This window comes from Schistocerca nitens, chromosome 3, assembly GCF_023898315.1.
Source record: "Schistocerca nitens isolate TAMUIC-IGC-003100 chromosome 3, iqSchNite1.1, whole genome shotgun sequence".
NCBI lineage: Eukaryota > Metazoa > Arthropoda > Insecta > Orthoptera > Acrididae > Schistocerca > Schistocerca nitens.
Window position 1 is genome coordinate 867,910,263 of NC_064616.1, and position 21,689 is coordinate 867,931,951.

The window sequence follows — 21,689 nt, forward strand, 5'->3', positions numbered from 1 at the left end:
TAAGGGGCAGTTCTGTCCTCCATTTATAACCAAACTGTCGGCAGTGATTCCCTCCACCTCCCCCCCTCTCGTCAACGAAGTGGCCAGTACATCATAGATGAGCTTACGGCCGAAGATCCTGCTTTCCTTGTGGGGTCAAATCCGTGAACTTGACCATATACAAAAGGGCAAGGCCGCTACCTTCATAAAGCGCGGACTCTTTTCTTTTTCAGCTCGAGACGTTCGCGGCGCTAATGACTTCCACGGCGAGCCGCCGAGGCTGAATAACTGATCGATGTCTGGCGACACTAATTACTTCCGCCGCGGCGGGGACGGGCAGAGAAAACGTGCGGGCCGTTTCCTATCCGCCAAATTAGATTTGACGCGGGGCGCCGCAGCGCCGGCCGTCGCGATGCCGACGCGCGCAGCGTCCGCGCGAGGCGCGCGCGCGCGCGCGCACTCCCAGTAATAACCAGCAGCAACTTGAGCCCCACGGCTGAGCGTGAGTCAACAATGGCGCTTTGAATCAGATCCCATTCACGAGAGAAAGGGCATCCACACATGGCGGCCGCCCCAGCCACTCCACATGAAAACCTGTCCCCGCGGAGTGATTAAAAATTTGTGCAGCTTCGTGAAGGCGTAGTGGCAGTTTTAACACGCGCCGCGCCAGGCAACCCCAGCCGGCGCCGCCCCCCACCACGGCGCGTCGCCTACTCCCCTCCCCTCCCCCCCCGCCCCCCCTCACAGCTGGTGACGTCTTCCATCATTTAATAGAAGCTGCGCCCGTCGCTCCCGCCGTCTCCCGTGCCCCTGCGACCGGCACTCAGTGCCGTGACGCGAATTTCCTCTCACAATTACCGGAACGGTGGGACGCTCCGCCCCAAACTTTCCCGACGCGCCAACTTGCGCCAGTTTACGAATTTAAGAAATTTAGTTAGGCGCGCCGCTACGCCCGCCGCGGGAATATGCGAGACGCTCTGAGAGACAGCAGTCGAATTCAGTTTCTGGCGATCACAAACACCAGATTAAACGATTATTTCCGTTTATTAAAAGCACTTAATCGGTTTATCTCGTCTTGTTCCCTGCCTCAAGTTTGCTTCGGAATTTGCGGAAATATGTAGCAATTTGCTTCTTAGTCAAAACGATTTCGCGCTACACCACCAGTCTGAAGGGTTGCGAATCGATTGTCAAAGACCCGTCTCATTTGTATTGTTATGGCGCTCTTGGCGTGTGCTGGTGTCATTTCTTACAAGTTTCCTCCAACTCCAGGCAGCAGAGTCTGAAACAGTCGGTTGTTTAGGTCAATATCAGCGGGTTATTGGAAAGGTGTGGCAACGCGTTTCATCTACTTTCGGTATCACCAACAAAACAACTACGACACTACACTAGCGTTATAGGTCGTGCGGTAGCGCTCTCGCTTCCCGCGTCCGGGTTCCCGGGTTCGATTCGCGGCGGGGTCAGGGATTTTCTCTGCCTCGTGATGACTGGGTGTTGTGTGATGTCCTTAGGTTAGTTAGGTTTAAGTAGTTATAAGTTCTAGGGGACTGATGACCATAGATGTTAAGTCCCATAGTGCTCAGAGCCATTTGAACTTTGAACTAGCGTTACATGTACGTATCATTAAGAACTAACATTTGAGGCATTTGTGAAGCCGTCGAAATAGTGTAACGTGAAACAGAATTGCATGCCCCTTGAGCAACACGAAATAAAACAACAATAAATGCAGTCTATAACAACTTTTCCCCATTGCACACTGGTGTATAAATTAATTTCTCAAATGGCTCTGAGTACTATGGGGCTTAACTTCTGAGGTCATCAGCCCCTAGGACATAGAACTACTTAAACGTAACTAGCCTAAGGACATCACACACACCCATGCCCGAGGCAGGATTCGAACCTGCGACCGCAGCGGTCGCGCAGTTCCAGACTGTAGCGCCTAGAACCGCTCGGCCACCATGGCTGGTTTAAGTTTCTCCAATAAATTAATGTACAGATTCCTATTCGTCCACAGAACCTTATTAGCCATTATAGGGAGATAATATTAATTATTACAAATCTTTTTTTATAATTTAGAAAAACTGAGGAATTAGAGCCCTCTTCGGGAAAGTAACAGAAAGAAAACGGGGACCACAGACGATGGTTTTTATCTTGGTACCAAACTGAGGTTAAAATATTTTACAAATACTTCCATTTTCTGACACCATTTGTCCCATGTAGTCCTGATTAGGCAGTGCATATTCGTAATCATCTGTGCTCAGAACCAAAATCGCCCTGTATCCAGGCTAAAGAAAGACAATATTTTTTGAGACTGTTCTACTCATACATCATCCAACTAATGATGTGATTCTGCACTAAGGTGTTGGACTTCTACACGTAAAAAGCCATGATTCTAGTCCCTATCAGACATTCTCTTCATTTATTATTTTATGTTTTTTGCTGTCATAATGTTTGTTTGTGTTGGACGAGTAACTGTTAATGGAGGATTTCCTCCAAAGCTGACAAGGTTTATGTCAAGAAATGTGTTACTGTATCCAAACGCATGCTGCACTTCTCTTGACGACGACCCATACGAAGGAAGAGCCACAGCTGTAACCACAGAGTGCAACAAATATACCGAAAAGGTGAGAAATATGATTTGTGTCGGTTGCAGATTAAAGGTGTATGAGGTAGTCGTGTCATTGGTACATCAGAAGGAACTGTACAGTCCATGTTAGATAAGAATTAATTGCGAGAAAGATTTATGTAAGATGGGTCCCTCTTTATGTGCGCTGACCAAAATCGAATCTGGAAACGAAAGTAGGGATTTTTTAAATAAAAGAATGCTATTACTTTCTGCACCAGTTTGTTACTACGGATGAGATGTTGGTCCAAGAAGGAACCATTAATAAAACCATTGAAGTCAGTCGGCCTGCATCAGACAAAGCGAAGGTTGGTTCATATTCCGCAAAGCTTATGGTCATCGCGTTCTGGGACGTTAAAGCGGATTCATCGTACTGATTACGCTGTAAAGTGTGATATGATAATCGGCAAAAATTTGTGCAAAGCTCCTGGTTCAACTGAATGAAAAAAATGCAGGTAAAGTGATGCAGATTTCAGAGGAAATTTTGCAGTGGGGAAACTGAAGGATTCACAGTACGAAATATTGGAATAATCACCATATTCATCAGATTTATTCCACTGCCCGTAACTTCCTTTAATTGTCAAGTAAAAAACATTGTGGCGCTTAAATACACGCTTAAATGTTAGTTAAATACCGATTGACATAATATATTCTGAACTGGACGAAGTCTTTCTGTAGTTAAACTTATATTTATATGAAATTTGTTCAGGTCTGAGACTGTACTATATTTATGTTTACAATTTTTTTCAGCTTCAGTCATTTGTATTTACCAATATTTACTTGTTCACCTTAAAATAAATAAATCTTTCTGTATAGGGACTAATTTCGGTACCTAACTCACTGGCACACCAAGCACAGAGACTTCTTCAACGTCAAAGGAATCTTTAATCAAAAATTGATGTACATGTACCTGTTAAGCATCTGACAGCGACATGCTGCCGAAACGCGCCTTGCTAGTAAATACTGCTGAATAGAAGTGAGTTTCTTATGTTACACACAAGATCAAAAAATTGTAAACATTTTGTTTTCAGTTTTTGAATGGAATGCGCAGTATTGCTTGTCCATGTGCGAATTGCGAGTAGGTCGTTGATACCTGGACCCTTTACAAGTGAGATAACTATCTTAAACCTTCACCTTGCCAAAATTTTGCGCTCATAATTCGTTTTTTTTTCCTTCCTCTTCTCGGCGTTACAGTGAATTACGTTATCTTCGCACGTACTGTTTCTTCAGCCAAGCAGTTCACGTATCAGAATAAATTATCCTCGCGACTTGCCGTAACCGTGATGTATGATAAGTTCTAATGTGAAAAACCGAAATAAAAATGCGGAAATTACTTTCGCGAGAGCAGATAAAGAAAGCTCACAATTTTTAACGGTACCGGGGAGAGCATTTAGTGTGGCCACGTCAGCAGTTCGGACGTGAATCGTATTCGAAACAGTTCCTCGCTTATCGTTCGCTGGCAGCGATTCATCTCGCGTTTCTCGTGCTGCGGTGAACGGCTGTTCCATTGTATCCTACGATAACTCGCACTAATATTTCGAGAAGCAAATGGAAAACAAAATATTAAAACTAGCATATGAAGAGGTTTTAAATTCTCAACTTCACTCAGCTAACTGCAGAACGTTGAATGCCATCATTGTGAAAAGCAATGTAAAAAAACAAAAGGGATACTATTATTCTCAGTGGCAAACTCCTTCACTACATTACTTTATGAATAATTGTTTGATTGAGCCATTTTCAAAAGAGTTGGCAACGAATCAAAAGCAATTATTTGTGAGATAACTGATGATTTCTCTCTTTTAAATGAAAGTGTTTGATAAATAATTACTGACCCTAGTAAACGTATTTGTGGGATTTGAAAGGAGTAGAACAATTAGCGGCGAGTATAGCGTTAACACTAATAAGAAAGATGAGAAACATTTTCGTGGTAAATAACGATAAAGAAGAAAGAGACGATCTTATTATTCGAAGCAGATGAAGTAATTCACATATACAATCGCACCAAAAAGTATTGGCACAGTTACATTTTAGTGGTTGTAGGTTAAACGAAACATATATTTCAGAACAGAACCCATACATGTGACACCTTACATTACATAGTTTACAAATATGTCAAAATCACCTGTCCTTAAAGTAACATACAGTGTCATGAAAAAAAACATCGCTCTTCTGCACCCAAAAAAGTATTGGCACACGCATATGAATCGGACAGTGTGTTCGTTTTCTTCATTGATGTTCACCATCTAATAGCTAGTGTGCATCCCTTTAGCATCTATAACAGCACGTAAACGCCTAGGAATGCTTTGTATTAAATTCCGGGTGATATCAGGGGTAATTTTCGACCATTCCTCCAGGAGCACTTTCTCCAAGTCGTTTTTACCGGACGGACGCCTTTTTCTGACTTGTGTGTCAAGATGAGCCCACAGGTTCTCAATGGGGTTCAAATCAGGGCTCTGAGGTGGTGTTAGAACCCTTCTGGGGGCATTGTACAGTAACCACTCCCGGGTTTTCATGGCGGTATGTTTTGGGTCGTTGTCTTGCTGGAACTGAAACACCCCAGTAAGGCCCAATTTCTGTGCACTAGCGTGTAAATTACCTCGCAACACGTCAATGTATCTCATATGATCCATTGTGCCGTGAATTACAGCTAGATTTCCAACGCCGGAAGCCGCCATACAGCCCCAGACCATGATACCGCCCCCACCGTGTTTGACTGTGGGATGCATGTGTTTGATGTCGAGGTGCGTATTCGGCTTGCGCCAAATTTTCTTTCTTGCATCAAATCCGAACACATTGAACTTCGATTCGTCGCTAAATATCACAGTGTTCCAAAACTCCATCGGCTTGCTGATGTAGTCCTTGGCAAACTGCAGGCGTTTCTGCCGGTTAATTTCCGAAATGTATGGCTTCTTCCTGGGAGAACGTCCATGCATGTCAGCCTCATTCAACACATTTCGTATAGTCTGAACACTAACCGTCTTGTCGGACGTTGTCTGAACAATCTCAGCAATAGTTGCTGCACTTGTAGCAGGTTCCTTCCGAGCAAGTGCGATGATATGGCGACGCTCTCGGGTTGTAAGCACTTTTGGACGTCCAGGACGACACTTATTCACTGTTGTTCCAGTCTCTTTATATTTCTGAATGATGGCTCTTACCGTGGTGTAGCTCACAGACACCTCTGCTCCGATTTGTCGATAGCTTCTCCCTTGTGAATGGAGCAATACCACTCTCTCACGCAACGCCACTGAATGTTCCTTCTTCTTCGGCCCCATGCTGACCACTATCGCGCACTACAGCAACATACTGGCGACCGGGCCGTCAACAACACGCAGTGTCTACTGTGTCAGCAGATGGCGTTCCGGTACCTGAAAACCCAGCAATATACCGAGATGCCATGCTCTGTGCCAATACTTTTTGTGTGCAGAGGAGATACGTGTTTGCTCATAACACTGCATTTCTTTGTTAATGGTAGGCACTATGGGCAGAATTGTAATGTCTGGTATGTGAGGTAGCACGTACATGTACTGTGTACCGGAAAGTGCGGCGTTTGTAACCAGCAACGATAAATACGCACGTGTGCCAATACTTTTTGGTGCGATTGTAAATAAATGAAAGTTATTACTGTGCGTATTTTAGGTATAATTCATGTACTTCAAATTCGATTCCTTTTGATTTGTATGATTTCTAAATCAGACTTGGCATAATTAATGGTATGATCTGATTCAGAAAAAATATGAGCGACGGTGGATTTCCTGTTAGTATTTTAAACGAAACCAACAATGGTTTTAAACTTTACTGCTAAAATGTCTGCAGTTTGACCAACGTAAAGGCAGTTAAAAATTTGATAATTAATAGTACATCCAAGTGTGTGAAATCCTAACTTTGTTTTGAAATGTTCTTGCTAAAGTACGTCTTATGTTGACAGACAACCCCAGTTCCATGAACAAAGTTAGGCATCTGTCGACACGTTCATCAGACTTTGACTCTGAATCGCCTCTAATGACTTCGCTAAAAAAGTGTCATGATCACAACATTGTGTCTGAGTACAGGACTACACTTACAACTTCAGCGCAGGATTGACGCACTACTTTTCTTTTACTTTGGAAGACAAAACGAGACATTTCAAATTCGTGGTTTGCACAAAGTGTGTACAACCCATCCACCCTCGACAATGCTTTTGTTCTGTTCTTCGACAAAAATGCTGGAAAATTTCACAGCATTTGTTACACAAAGAACACAGAATGGCACAATAAACTCTTCCTGGGCCGGTCTACGGCGTCTTGTCACGGTCCGCGGCCCCCCCCCCCTCCCCGCCGTCTCAGGTGCGAGTCCTCCCTCGGGCGCATGTCGTCCTTAGCGTAAGTTAGTTTAAATAGCGTGTAAACTTAGGGACCGATGACCTCAGTAGTTTAGTCCCATAAGACCTTACCACAAATTTCCATTTTTCTTCCTGGGCAGATTACGCCGTCTCTCTATCCTGTTGTATGTGGCTGATTTGTGGTGAGGCATATGCATTGACAGTGATGCAGACAGGTCGTTAAACTGAAAGCGTGAGCACAAAGCAGCAGTATCTTTGTCTGGCTTTTATCGTCAATATCATTGACGTTTACAACCGTGGAGAGGACGCAGGGTCAGGTGAAGCCATTGTACTTTTCCAGAGGCGACGCGAATAAAAAAAGAACAGTAAGAAAAAACGGTGACGATGCTGGTTGGTCTCGGCATTCCTGTGAATGAATCTTCTCTACATAAATGTATTTGACTAGAAACATGACTGTCCGGTCATGTTTCACATATCTACTACAGTTAATAAATTCATTATTTATATGAAAGGAAGCCAAGTAGGAGCGTAGAGTTACGACACTTCTTCTGCAGAGCGCGCAGCGGTGAGCTCTACGCTAGCACAATGTTGCACACGTTCAGTTACGGACTGGTGTCGGAGCTCCATTACTGTAGGAAGGAAGCCTCAGCTAGAAAGAATCGTGATAGACAATGCGACATAACTTAACGGACGTTCAATTCCTGACTAGCAAGACGCTCCGGGAGAGAGGTTTCTCTTGTTTACACGATACAGGAAAAAAGTAAAGTGGCTCTCGGTGTTTCTTTATTTCCAAAGCAGCCTCCGGCGCTGAAGAATGTTTCTGAAGATGGAAACGCTGCCACAGTAACGTTATGGGGTGCAGGCCATACGCAAATCCCATGTCAATCTTCCACGAACCGTGTACTACCTATATCGACCCTCGACAGCAGCTTCCATGGTTTTTTTCTTGTCTTTGCCGTGCAACGCTTAAGCCTTTCAAAAAGTTCTTAAATGTTCATATCCATTCACTGAAATGACTAAAACTGACAACTTTCACTTCCTGTCCAAATCCGACACGGAAAGCGTGCCAATAACATTTTTCCTTTAAATATCGCTCAGAAAAAACGAACAATAGTATCATATATCGCTAGTATAATATTTGGCTATATCACATGGAATGACACATTTCAGGATGCTGATGGAGAGATATTCCTCAACCCCACTATCTCAAGAGCCAGCCCGGGTGGCCGAGAGGTTCTAGGCGCTACAGTCTGAAACCGCGCGACCGCTACGGTCGCAAGTTCGAATTCTGCCTCGGGCATAGATGTGTGTGGTGCCCTTAGGTTAGCTAGGTTTAAGTAGTTCTACGTCTAGGGGACTGATGACCTCAGAAGTTAAGTCCCATAGTGCTCAGAGCCATTTTTTTGAACCACCATCTCGTGACAGCAGTAGTACTTCCAATAGTGTCACTGAATGTTGTGGGCCATTTAAATTTAAGGGGAAAAACTGGAAACTAGCAGCGCGTGGTGGGTGTGTTCAGGATTATGGAGAACGAAAGGTGTTCTCGGCGTCTTCATTAGTTTTCCAGTTCCATTTCATGAAGATGAGAAAGACAAATCAGTCTCGTTTCCCGATCATTATTAACGGGAGAACATGTAGGGCACGTTAACAATGTAAATTCTTGGAAGAAGGTAGTTGGCCAGTATAATATTGGACCCAAGTTACATCAGAATGATGTTATAGTCAATAGTGACATGGAAGCTGATCTCTATATACGTACCTAAAATGTGTGTGTGTGTGGTATGTAACTGTGTTATTTCACTTGCCACTGGCAATGAAGTGGAGAAGTTAAAGAAGTTGGTCAAGTGAATTACGATAGATCAGAACAACCCATGAAAAGTCGGTATAAAGAATGCTTTATACGTTTTGTTCTACAAGCAGTAGCGATGCGACGAAAAACATATATTCGACTATAATGGATGCTCTGCACAAACGATATATGCGGGGACCGATGCGTTATTTGATACGTGAAAATGATGTCTATTTACACTTGTCTATACCCCAAAATTACTGAATAATTCGTACGTTGTGGACCTAGTTACAAATTGAGGTGACTTTATATGGTAAAACTAGGGCCCTGCTACTCGGTATTGTATGTCATCAAGAAGTCATTACAGTGTACTCTGAAACAAGGATTGTGAATCGCCGTTAGTTCCATATGGTATCTGTGCAGCACTTCATAGTTGATTCATCGTCTTCCACGAACATATCAACTGATCCCTACGCATGGCCTCTCTATCAGTTTTTGTCAACAGAACTTCAGCGCTATTAGTATTCCTTGATTAGACCTTATCGTTTAACATCATTTCCGTTGGTACACGGCAGTCTTCACAAAGAAAGATTTCATACGGTCACACACTAACTTTTTTTTTAGTTTTTTTTAGAATTATTCAACCTGACAAATATTTTTTGTATATTTGGTTCAAAATATGAAATTTGAAAGTAATATCCTCTAAGGGACGCCATCCCATCGAACAACCATATCCACAGAAAATACAGTGATAGCTTATATTTGATTTTATCGAGCATAAGCACCTGATAATCAGACTTTAACCTAGTGACTAAATTACTAAGGAAATAAAGAGTTAAGTCCTGAAGTATAGTGGTACTGAAAGGCATTCTAAAATATATGCAATACAAACGAGAAGTCAATTCAGCTATTTGCTATGGTAAGACCACAGTACGTCGCACAAACATACGGTGTCCAAGTGTGATCCCTCAACCAACAAAATTTGACTTACATCAGTAATAACTGAAGGGACCATTGGTATGATGCTAATTCAGGATATAAGAACTGAAGAGTGTCAGTTTTTATAGACATAGCGTTGGTATTCCCAGTTTTGTTAGTAATGCGTGAATTGTCCATACAGATTAGAAAGATGTAAATACTGAATTTCCATGTGTGTTTCTCTAATATTAAATAAGTGTCAGGCTTACTTATTAACGAGATCGACGCTCGTAGCTATCGAAGTGGTAGCTTACCGCACAAGCCGACTGTGTAAGTGCTGGAGAGCCGCAGTTGGCCTATGCCGGGAGGAAGTGGTTGTAGTTAAGAATAGCAGATCCACTTACTCAGAACTTGTACTCATTCAGCAACGACTTCCCGTTCATTCTCTCACGAAAAGAATATGTGCTGCACTTTGGCCGACCCCTACACGACACAAAGCTTCCAGACTCATTCGTCCTAGTTCAACTCACATGAAGCTAATGGTGGAGTTGATACTTCAACACAACCTCAGCGGACTGTATAGGTCAAGTTCGCGTTGACTTCGACCTTTGTTCATCATCAATAGTATACTTAGAAAAAGCATAGTAAATAGTTTTCGTTTCTTGTGGACAAATAAACTGAAATAACGTAGTAAATTAAATAAAAAATGCAGCTTTTATTTCATAACAAAAGCTACGGAATGTCTCAATATCTTTTCTGATATTCGTTTAATATACGTTATCCCGATGTAAAACCTTAAGTATACGTAAATTCTATTACGTGCCTCCCCCTAAGTCTTACTGAAGTTTTATTTTAATTTAATGCCTTTTTGGTATACAATAGATTATCAACACGACTTATGCGAATGGCCACAGAAAGGAGAGATACAATAGATGACTTGATTCCAAGATATTTACTGTGTAACACAGGACATAGTTTTGTCAGCGATAAGGGTGCAGAAAAGTCCTTTGTGAGGGAATGAATTCTACAACCCGGAATGTGTCTGATAACATGAAACCTCTGTTTAATCCTAAGCCACAATTGGTATTTGAAGAGTACAGAACCGAGTGAATACTACGAGGTTGCACCAACAGCATCACGGAGGTGCTTCCAGCGAAACGTTGCATGGTCTCGCCAACCTTTGCATCGTGAGATCGTCACTAGATCGCGGCCGTTACGCTTGTGCGTTTTCCGTCGGACTGCGACTGCAGATCGAGTTCTGAAATTCACGCCGCACTCTTATGACCTTTTGTTTGACAACAGGAACAGTTGGAATTGGTGTTCGCCCACTATTATTATATGTTTCAACGAAGAAATGAAGAGTGGTTAGGATAAAAGACTTGTCAACGAGGGCATCGTTAGAAATAAATACAGATGGAAATCTGTCTTTTTCCAAAATATTTAGGAAAACTACGGAAAACATGGATCTGGGTTGTCGGACGGGGATTTGAATACCGGCCCCTCCGAATGCGAACCCTGGTGCCAACCACTGCGTCATCTCATTCAGTATTGATGCAAGTATCGCTTGCTGTGATCAGGTTGGACAATGACGCTAACGACAGCCCTGACACTGCAAATCTACGATAAACTTGCTTCTTCTAACCACGAAACAATTATGTGTTCTTTGAAAATCAGAGAGGTTTCTCATTTTATATCATATATGTCTGGCTAATTGTGCGTACAAATAGGTAATTCAGACGCTTGGATAGTGAAGACGAATTTCCTTTTCCGTAACAACAATGGGAAGTCATTATATATCAGTGACAGTTGTTACAAACATACTATATGCCAGAGCATATGTGTGCACATAATTTCAGTTACCGTATGATGCTGATATGCCTACACGTTTTTTAAAAATAAAAGTGGCACTTACTCTCAAATACATGATGGTACAACTATTAACTGTGACTAGTCAATCTACAGTCTTACTGACACTAACGTTCCTTTATTCCAGAGCTTTGCAGAGCTAGGATGGCCGTCAAACACAGAATCGTCTCTTTACTTTGTCGACCTCTTCTAGCACCCACTATGTGACATCACATTCCGCCTAACATCGGGAGGAGGGGTGGTTTCACTAACCTGACGTACACCAAAACTATATCTACGATTAGCTTTCCACCAACCTAACCTGCTGCTGGTATTCGCAAGAAGGCCAAGCTTTCTAAAATCACAACCCTCTGCAGGTGAAGTTCTGTACCTTGAACAATGTCGCTTTTAATAAATTCGAGTTAAGTCACAGAAGTTTATTGCTAGGCCAATGTTTTATTTGAATAGCTACAAACAGTTAAAACAGTGACACCTGTGGTGCTGTTCCTTTGCAATGTGTATCCTGAAGTGAAATCATTTATAAGTTAACAAGATCCCTTCACTGCGCTCAATTTACGTTAAAACAACATAATATACTGGTTTGACAAAAGAGATGGGCTAGCGATATGCACATATGCGGATGGCGGCAATATCGCGTATACAAGGAATAAAAGAACAGTGCATTGGCGAGGCTGACATTTGCACTCAGGTGATTCATGTGAAAAGCATGGCCACACGGCGAGAAAAACACACAATGAACACGGAATGGTATTTGGAGCTAGACGCATGGGACATTCCATTGCGGAAATCAATAGGGAATTCAATATTCCGGGATCCTCAGTGTCAAGTGTGTGCGAGAATATCAAATTCCAGACATTAGCTCTCACAGTGGACAATGCAGTGGCCGACAGCCTTCACTTAACGACGGAGAGCAGCAGCGTTTGCGCAGACATGTCAGTGCTAACAAACAAGCAACACTGCATGAAATAACCACAGAAGTCAATGTGGGACGTACGACGAACGTAAACGTTAGGACAGTGCGGCGAAATTCGGCGTTAATGGGCTGTAACAGCAGACGACCGACGCTCAAAATGGTTCAAATGGCTCTAAGCACTATGGGACTTAAAATCTGAGGTCATCAGTCCCCTAGACATAGAACTACTTAAACCTAACTAACATAAGGACATCACACACATCCATGCCCGAGGCAGGATTCGAGCCTGCGACCGTAGCAGCAGCGCGGTTCCGGACTGAAGCGCCGGGAACCGCTCGGTCACAGCGGCCGGCGGTGTTTGCTGTGTTTACATGGAATGGACTGGATCTTCGCTTATGTTCGGCTACTGGAGGCCATTTGCGGTCATTCATTCATTTCTTGTTCCCAAAGAACGATGGAACTTTTAAGGATGTCAATGCGCCACGTTATTGGGCCGCAATTGTTCTCGACTGGTTCGGAGAACACTCTGGACAATTCGAGCGAATGATTTGGCCACCCAGATCGCCCGACATGAATCGAGAGTTCAGTTCACTCACGAAATTCTGCACTGGAATCACTTTCGCAATTGTGGACGGCTATGAAGGCAGCGTGCTCCAATATTTATCCAAGGGATTTTCAACGACTTTTTGAGTTCTTGCCGTGTCGAGTTGCTGCACTATGTCAGGCAAAAGAAGGTCCGACACACTATTGGGAGGTATCCCACGGTTTTTGTCACCTCACTATAACTACTAGGGTAATCCCAAAAGTAAGGTCTCCTATTTTTTTATGAGTACATAGACCTGTTTATTTCTACAATGGTTTACATCAGTTTACAGCTTGAACATTTAGCTGTTTTTCGACATAATCACCATTTCTGTCAATGCATTTTTGTAGACGCTGTGGCAGTTTTTGCACGCAAATGTCATACCAGCTCGCCGCCATGCTGCGAAGAAGGATGCCGCCACTGGCGAGATTGTTGCTTGGTCTCAGGTGTAAAGTGGTATGCCCAGGTTTCGTCACCCGTGACAGTTGAGTCCAGAAAGTTGTCCTGTTCAGGTGCGCGGGAAGCATCAACTCGTTGCCGCATGTGGTCCTCCGTTAAAATTCTGTGAGCGGTGCTTCGGGAAACCTCAAGAACCAACGTGCAGACTCATCCAGGGTGATACGCCGATCTTCACGTATGCTTTGCTCAACCTTCAACACTGTCTCAAAAAATGGCTCTGAGCACTATGGGACTCAACTTCTGAGGTCATCAGTCCCCTAGAACTTAGAACTACTTAAACCTAACTAACCTAAGGACAGTCTTCCAGACTGTAGCGCCTAGAACCGCACGGCCACTCCGGCTGGCAACACTGTCTCCTCAGAAATTGACGGTCTCCCGCTTCTTTGTTCGTCGTGAATTTCGGTCCGACCAGCTGCAAACACTGTTTACACACAACACGTGAAGCACTCTTCATAACAGTGTGTCCAACTGCCACACAAACTTATAAAAAAATAGGAGACCTTACTTTTGAGATTCTACATCTACATCTAGGTCCATACTCCGCAAGCCACCTGACGGTGTGTGGCGGAGGGTACCCTGAGTACCTCTATCGGTTTTCCCTTCTATTCCAGTCTCGTATTGTTCGTGAAAAGAAGGATTGTCGGTACGCTTCTGTGTGGGCTCTAATCTCTCTGATTTTATCCTCATGGTCTCTTCGCGAGGTATACGTAGGAGGGAGCAATATACTGCTTGACTCCTCGGTGAAGGTATGTTCTCGAAACTTTAACAAAAGCCCGTACTGAGCTACTGAGCGTCTCTCCTGCAGAGTCTTCCACTGGAGTTTATCTATCATCTCCGTAACGCTTTCGCGATTACTAGATGATCCTGTAACGAAGCGCGCTGCTCTCCGTTGGATCTTCTCTATCTCTTCTATCAACCCTATCTGGTACGGATCCCACACTGCTGAGCAGTATTCAAGCAGTGGGCGAACAAGCGTACTGTAACCTACTTCCTTTCTTTTCGGATTGCATTTCCTTAGGATTCTTCCAATGAATCTCAGTCTGGCATCTGCTTTACCGACGATCAACTTTATATGATCATTCCATTTTAAATCACTCCTAATGCGTACTCCCAGATAATTTATGGAATTAACTGCTTCCAGTTGCTGACCTGCTATTTTGTAGCTAAATGATAAGGGATCTATCTTTCTATGTATTCGCAGCACATTACACTTGTGTACATTGATATTCAATTGCCATTCCCTGCACCATGCGTCAATTCGCTGCAGATCCTCCTGCATTTCAGTACAATTTTCCATTGTTACAACCTCTCGATACACCACAGCATCATCTGCAAAAAGCCTCAGTGAACTTCCGATGTCATCCACAAGGTCATTTATGTATATTGTGAATAGCAACTGTCCTATGACACTCCCCTGCGGTACACCTGAAATCACTCTTACTTCGGAAGACGTATACTTCGGAAGACGTATACTGTATGTACCTGGTGAGGCGGCGCTGTGGTTGACACTGGCCACGTATTCAAGTAGATCGGTGTTCAGTCCAATCTCTTGTATCTTCCATATTGTTTTCCTATAATGATAATGGAAAATGCCGTGATAGTTGCATTGACTAGGGTGCAGTCTGCTGTCTGCGTACCCCAGCCTAACTGAGAGCTTCCTAACCAACTAACTGGCCGCAATAGCGATGATACGCTAACTAATAACCATCCCGACTCTGTTCCTAACATTTCCCTGTCTGTCTACCAGCCGTGCGGAAACTACGTGGTAGAATGCCGTTCTGACAGAGCAGCGGGTACCTGTCATTGTCCGCTATGCGAACTTGAGTTAGGTCAGGTCACTGCAAGCTCCACAACGGAAGGGTGTAACGGGTAGTTAATTGTGATAGTTGCGATCGCGATAGAGCTGATGGCAAAGGAAAGCCAGGAAGTGAGCTAGGTTATATTCCAGTGGGAATGGCAGCGCGGCATGAATATTAACGCTGAGCGGCGAGCGGTAACGAAGTCTCATCCATCCGCCGCACGGCGAACATTGTCCCCGCGCGGGATGGACGTCTCGGAGTTGCACGCACAAAGCGATCCCACTACAAAGGAATTAACTGTACCTCACTTCTCAAATTTTACGGCCTCATTACCTTTTGGTGCAGCTATGTTCTTTAACGTTGCGGTTTTGCCTCATATTGAAAGTTAATAACTGCGTCGGTTGAAAGCGTCGCGCTCCCAGTGACATTATGGCGTTCTACTGTTATTCTGGAAGAATGAACGTTTAAACCCTGAATATATTAACTGTGTGCGTGTGGATGGCGTTTGACATTTTCGTGACAGAGAATTCGTCACCTTCCCGCATTAAATACTAAACTTGGGTAATCGAACACGAGAGACCACGTACTAAAATTATCGCTACTTTTATTACCTCTCAGCCGGCCAGGGTAGCCGAGCGGTTCTAGGCGCTACAGTCTGGAACCGCGCGACCGCTACGGTCGCAGGTTCGAATCCTGCCTCGGGCATGGATGTGTGTGATGTCCTTAGGTTAGTTAGGTTTAAGTAGTCATAAGTTCTAGGGGACTGATGACCACAGATGTTAAGTCCCATAGTGCTCAGAGCCATTTGAACAATTTTTTTTTTATTACCTCTCGAATTTTCCTATGCACTCAAACATTTACGGCAATTTCTGTAGCAATTCTTACATATGACACTCACATGGCTTTCAAATATACTCGGCGCTGTCTTCGGTAGACAGAAAGCCAACTTTCAGTTTTCTTTTCCATCCATATACTACTGCCAGAGACCGTAAGAGAGAGTGATTTCAACGAGGGCATTCAAACTGATTCCATATTTCTTGATCTCCATAAGGCTTTTGACACCGAACCTTCCAAGAGGCTTGTAATCAAATTACGTGCTTATGGAATATCGTCTCAGTTACGCGACTGGATTCGTGACTTCCTGTCAGAGAGGTCACGGTTAGTAGTAATTGACGGAAAGTTAGCGAGCAACTGGCTGCTTGCTTCTTAAAACGTTATTTAAAGTGGACGAAGAGATTTTGTGTACAAGAAAAGATGAAATTACTGGAATAACCATAAATTTATACATTTCCTTTATTCAGTTCATGAGAAGCATGTTCTATCTTTATTCTATCGAGACTGAGGCGAGCCGGCCGGTGTGGCCGTGCGGTTCTAGGCGCTTCAGTCTGGAACCGCGTGACCGCTACGGCCGCAGGTTCGAATCCTGCCTCGGGCATGGATGTGTGTGATGTCCTTAGGTTAGTTAGGTTTAAGTAGTCATAAGTTCTAGGGGACTGATGACCACAGATGTTAAGTCCCATAGTGCTCAAAGCCATTTGAACCATTTGAACTGAGGCGAAAAAGTCATGCGATAGCAACATGAACACATACAGATAGCTCTCGTAGCGCGTACGCAAAGCATACAGGGATAGTGTATTAGCGAAGCTACTATTTGTAGTCAGGTAATTCATGTGAAAAGGTGTACGACCGATTATGGCCGCACGACAGAAATTATCAGACTTTGAACGCAGAATAGTAGTTGGAACTAGACACATAGGACAGTCCATTTCGGAAATCGTTAGGAAATTCTATATTCCGAGATCCACATGTCAAGAGTGTTCCGAGAATGTCAAATTTCAGGCATTACCTCTCATCACAGATAACGGAGTGGTCGACAGTCTTCACTTAACGAACGAGAGCAGTGACGTTTGCGTACAGTATGCGTATGTTAGTTGTACGTCCGTATTCATTGCAGCGGTTGTTTCACGCAGTGTCGCTTGTCTGTTAGCGCTTACAGTTGTTACTGCGTGAAACAACCGCTGCAATGAATACGGACGTAAAACTAACATACCCATTAGGACAGTACGGCGAAATTTGGCTTTCACGGGCTATGGCGGCAGACGAGCGAGGCGAGTGCCGTTCCTAACAATAAGACACCGCCTGCAGTGCGTCTCCTTGGCTCGTTCAAAAATGGTTCAAATGGCTCTGAGCACTATGGGACTTAACATCTGAGGTCATCAGTCCCCTAGAACGTAGAACTACTTATACCTAAGGACATCACACATATCCATGCCCGAGGCAGGAGTCGAACCTGCGACCGTAGCGGTCGCACGGTTCCAGACTGAAGCGCCTAGAACCGCTCGGCCACAACGGCCGGCTCCTTGGCTCGTGGCCACATTGGTTGGACCACCGACAATTGGAAAACCGTGGTCTGGTTAGATGAGTCCCGATTTCAGTTGGTAAGAGCTGACAGTAGCGTTCGAGCGTGCCAGATACCTCATGAATTATCTGGGAGTACGCATTAGGAGTGATTTAAAAATGGAATGATCATATAAATTTGATCGTCGGTAAAGCAGATGCCAGACTGAGATTCATTGAATGAATCCTAAGGAAATGCAATCCGAAAACAAAGGAAGTAGGTTGCAGTACGCTTGTTCGCCCACTGCTTGAATACTGCTCAGCAGTGTGCGATCCGTTCCAGATAGGGTTGATAGAAGAGATAGAGAAGATCCAACGGAGAGCAGCGCGCTTCGTTACAGGATCATTTAGTAATCGCGAAAGCGTTACGGAGATGATAGATAAATTCCAGTGGAAGACTCTACAGGAGAGACGCTCAGTAGCTCGGTTCGGGCTTTTGTTGAAGTTTCGAGAACATACCTTCACCGAGGAGTCATGCAGTATATTGCTCCCTCCTACGTATATCTCGCGAAGAGACCATGAGGATAAAATCAGAGAGATTAGAGCCCACAGAGAGGCATACCGACAATGCTTCTTTCCACGAACAATACGAGACTGGAATAGAAGGGAGAGCCGATAGAGGTACTCAAGGCACCCTCCGCCACACACCGTCAGGTGGCTTGCGGAGTATGGATGTAGATGTAGATGTAGATGAAGCAATGGGCCCAGGTTGTCAACAACGCACTGTGCAAGCTGGTGGTGGCTCCATAACGGTGTGGGCTGTGTTTACATGGAATGGACTGGGTCCTTTGGTCCAACGGAACAGATCACTGACTGGAAATAGGTATGTTCGGCTACTTGGAGACCATTAGCAGCCATTCATGGACTTCATGTTCCCAAAAAACGACGGAATCTTGATGGGCGACGATGCGCCATGTCCTTGTTCGCGATTGGTTTGAAGACCATTCTGGACAATGATGTGGCCACACTGATAGCCCCAACTGAATCGTATCGGGCATAAGCGAGAGGCCAATTCGTGCACAAAATCCTGCACCGCCGACACTTTCGCAATTACGGACGGCTACAGCGGCAGCATAGCCTAATATTTCTGCATGGGTCTTCCAACGAATAGTTGAGTGCATGGTCGAGTTGTTGCAGTACGCCAGGCAGAAGGAGGTTCGACATGATATTAGTAGGTATCACTTTTGTCACCTCACTGTATGCTATTCAGGAGCCTAAATGGGTACAACGACGAAAGAAAAATCTGGCGAGAAGGTTGCCATTTCGGAATACGAGGTGTGCCAAAGTTGCTGGCCGGCCAGGGTGGCCGAGCGGTTCTAGGCGCTACAGTCTGGAACCGCGCGACCGCTACGGTCGCAGGTTCGAATCCTGCCTCGGGCATGGATGTGTGTGATGTCGTTAGGTTAGTTAGGTTTAAGTAGTTCTAAGTTCTAGGGGACTGATGACCTCAGAAGTTAACTCCCATAGTGCTCAGAGCCATTTTTGAACCAAAGTTGCTGAATCGTGCGAATGCCGTCGCTTAATGTAAAGAACGTAGCTAGCAGTTTCACGTACGACACGAATCTCCCGTGTCTGACCCTCGTCCGACTCTGAGTAGGAAAAGCTGTCTGCACATGTTCCCTGCCGGGACTGTAATACCCTCTGCTAGCGGATACGACGATCGACGAATACGTCGTATTTTCACGCTTTTGTCCGAGCGCTAGTGCGCACATTTCTTTGTGGAATGCTCGGCGCGACTCGTACACGCAATTAAGCGTCGGGACCCACACGGAGACTGCGACGGCCATCCGTATGCAAATGGGCGCGCCGCCGTGAAATAGTCGCCTGTCAGTCATAACGGCGGGCCGGCTGTTTATTTCTCGGCCGTGCCTTATCTGCGCCAAACTTGCAGCTGGCCACCATCACCCGCCGCTTCTTTCGTGTTGGGGATAAATAACGCGCCGAGAAAAAGGGAAATGCCACAGACTGGGAGATGCGCCGCGACAGCTGCCCGTTTGCTTATCTATCTCCCCTGCAAAAAGTAAATAAACGCAAGTGCGCGCCCGCGTTTTACGAGCTTCCGAAGGACGGTTTGTTGGAATCGGTAATGTCGATGTCTAGACCAAATACGTTATCACCGACGCGCCTAACATGGGGGCCCTTGAGGAATGTGTGATGCGACTGTTCTTGTAATGTTGAGAGATGACGCTGCAAGAAAAGTCGCTACTGTGATATTACAGGGGCATGTACCCTGTCGGGTCATATATTATGTCGGTGTGTCAGTTCGTAGCGTTTTTGTTTGCACGTTGGCATTCCGGTTGCCACCAGTTTATTTATCGACTGTCATTTATTTGTAGTTCACCGTTGGTATTTGAGGTTACATACTGTCGTTTGGAGGCGGTGCGTAGAGCTGTGGACGCTAAAAAGTGGAGTCAAGTGGAGAAATCGGAACATTTCTGACACATTCTTCTGCTTATCTTCAGTATTGGGCTCGACAGCAGAAGAGGCAGCCAGAAACATTTGCGTCGTGTATAGGGATAATGCCACTGGACAGATGGTTCAAATGGCTCTGAGCACTGCGGGACTTAACATCTGAGGTCATCAGTCTCCTAAACTACTTAAACCTAACTAACCTAAGGACATCACACACATCCATGCCCGAGGCAGGATTCGAACCTGCGACCGTAGCGGCAGCGCGGTTCCGGACTGAAGCGCCTAGAACCGCTCGGCCACAGCGGCCGGCACTGGACAGATCTCGGTAAGAAAATGATTTTCTTGTTTTAAAGAGGACTGTTTTGCATTAGTGAATCTCCACGTTCAGGAACATCTTCAGGAAGATCGATTGGGACCGATGGCCTTTGTAGTCTGGTCCCTTCAACCCCCACAAACCAACCACCCAACCGAAGATCGATTAAACGCATTAATCCACGTCAGTGTACTCGAGAACTGGCATATGTGATTAACTGTGATCATTCCATCATCGTGCGACATTTGCACGTAATGAGACAGCTTCACGAACCTAGTGTATAGGTACCGCATGCTCTAAGCCAAAATCACAAAAATAAGCTGGTAGCCGTATGTGCACCTCTGCTTGCTTGTCTCAATTGGCTCGCGAACAACACCAGCCATTCCTATGCTGTATCGTTACTGGTGACGAGAAATGGTGTCTTCATGGTTCAAATGGCTCTGAGCACTATGGGACTTAACATCTGAGATCATCAGTCCCCTAGACTTAGAACTATTAAATCCTAACTAACCTAAGGACAGCACATACATCTATGCCCGAGGCAGGATTCGAACCTGCGGCCGTAGCAGCGGCTCGGTTCCGAAAGCAACCCGTAAAAATTCTACGCTCTTCCTCAAACGATAATATTATGCATCTGGTGGAACAGCGACGATGTGATGTGCGACGAATTGCTTCCCGGAGGTGTAACCATCACTGCTGACATTTATAGTCAACAACTGAGACGTCTTGCAGACACAATCCAAGAACAACGACCAGGAAGACTGCGTGAAGTGATCCTACTACACGATAATGCCCGCCCACATTCTGCTAGACTGATAAAAAACAGAATACAGGGGTTGAGTTGGGTGGTTATTCCGCACCCATCTTATTCACCTGATCTTGGGCTCTAAGATTTTTACCTTTTTCCCTCTCTGTCTCACAACCTTCAACGAACTTCCACTCCGGATGAAAATGGCTCGACGAGCACATCGCCTCAAAACCACGTGATTTCTACAGTTACCCCAGCTTTGCCAGACTATTTTAAATAGTGAAGGAGAATAAACTACTGATAATTACTGTCTCTGTTACGTGTATCTATTACGTTGATTAAACTTATGGAAAAACGCTACGAACGTATGCACCAACCTAACAATTAAGACTAATTTCTAGAAGCGACGTCAGCAACTGAGTAAGGTGACGGAGTACTTAGGGCACTGGAATCGTATTCAAGAGGAATGGAGTTCAAACATCATTTCGACCATTCAGGCTTTCTACAGTTTCTCTAAATCGCCCAAGCTGAATACATGGATTGTTTCTTTGAATAGGACAAGGCATTTTTTTCCA

The 21,689-nt window shown here is 44.6% G+C and overlaps 1 protein-coding gene across 1 annotated transcript in view; it reads right to left on the reverse strand.

Moving 5' to 3' along the window:
* LOC126248907 (ephrin-B1) overlaps positions 1-21,689 on the reverse strand; it is a 569,232-nt gene that overhangs the window by 280,675 nt on the left and 266,868 nt on the right. The gene's annotated exons all lie outside the window — the stretch shown is intronic.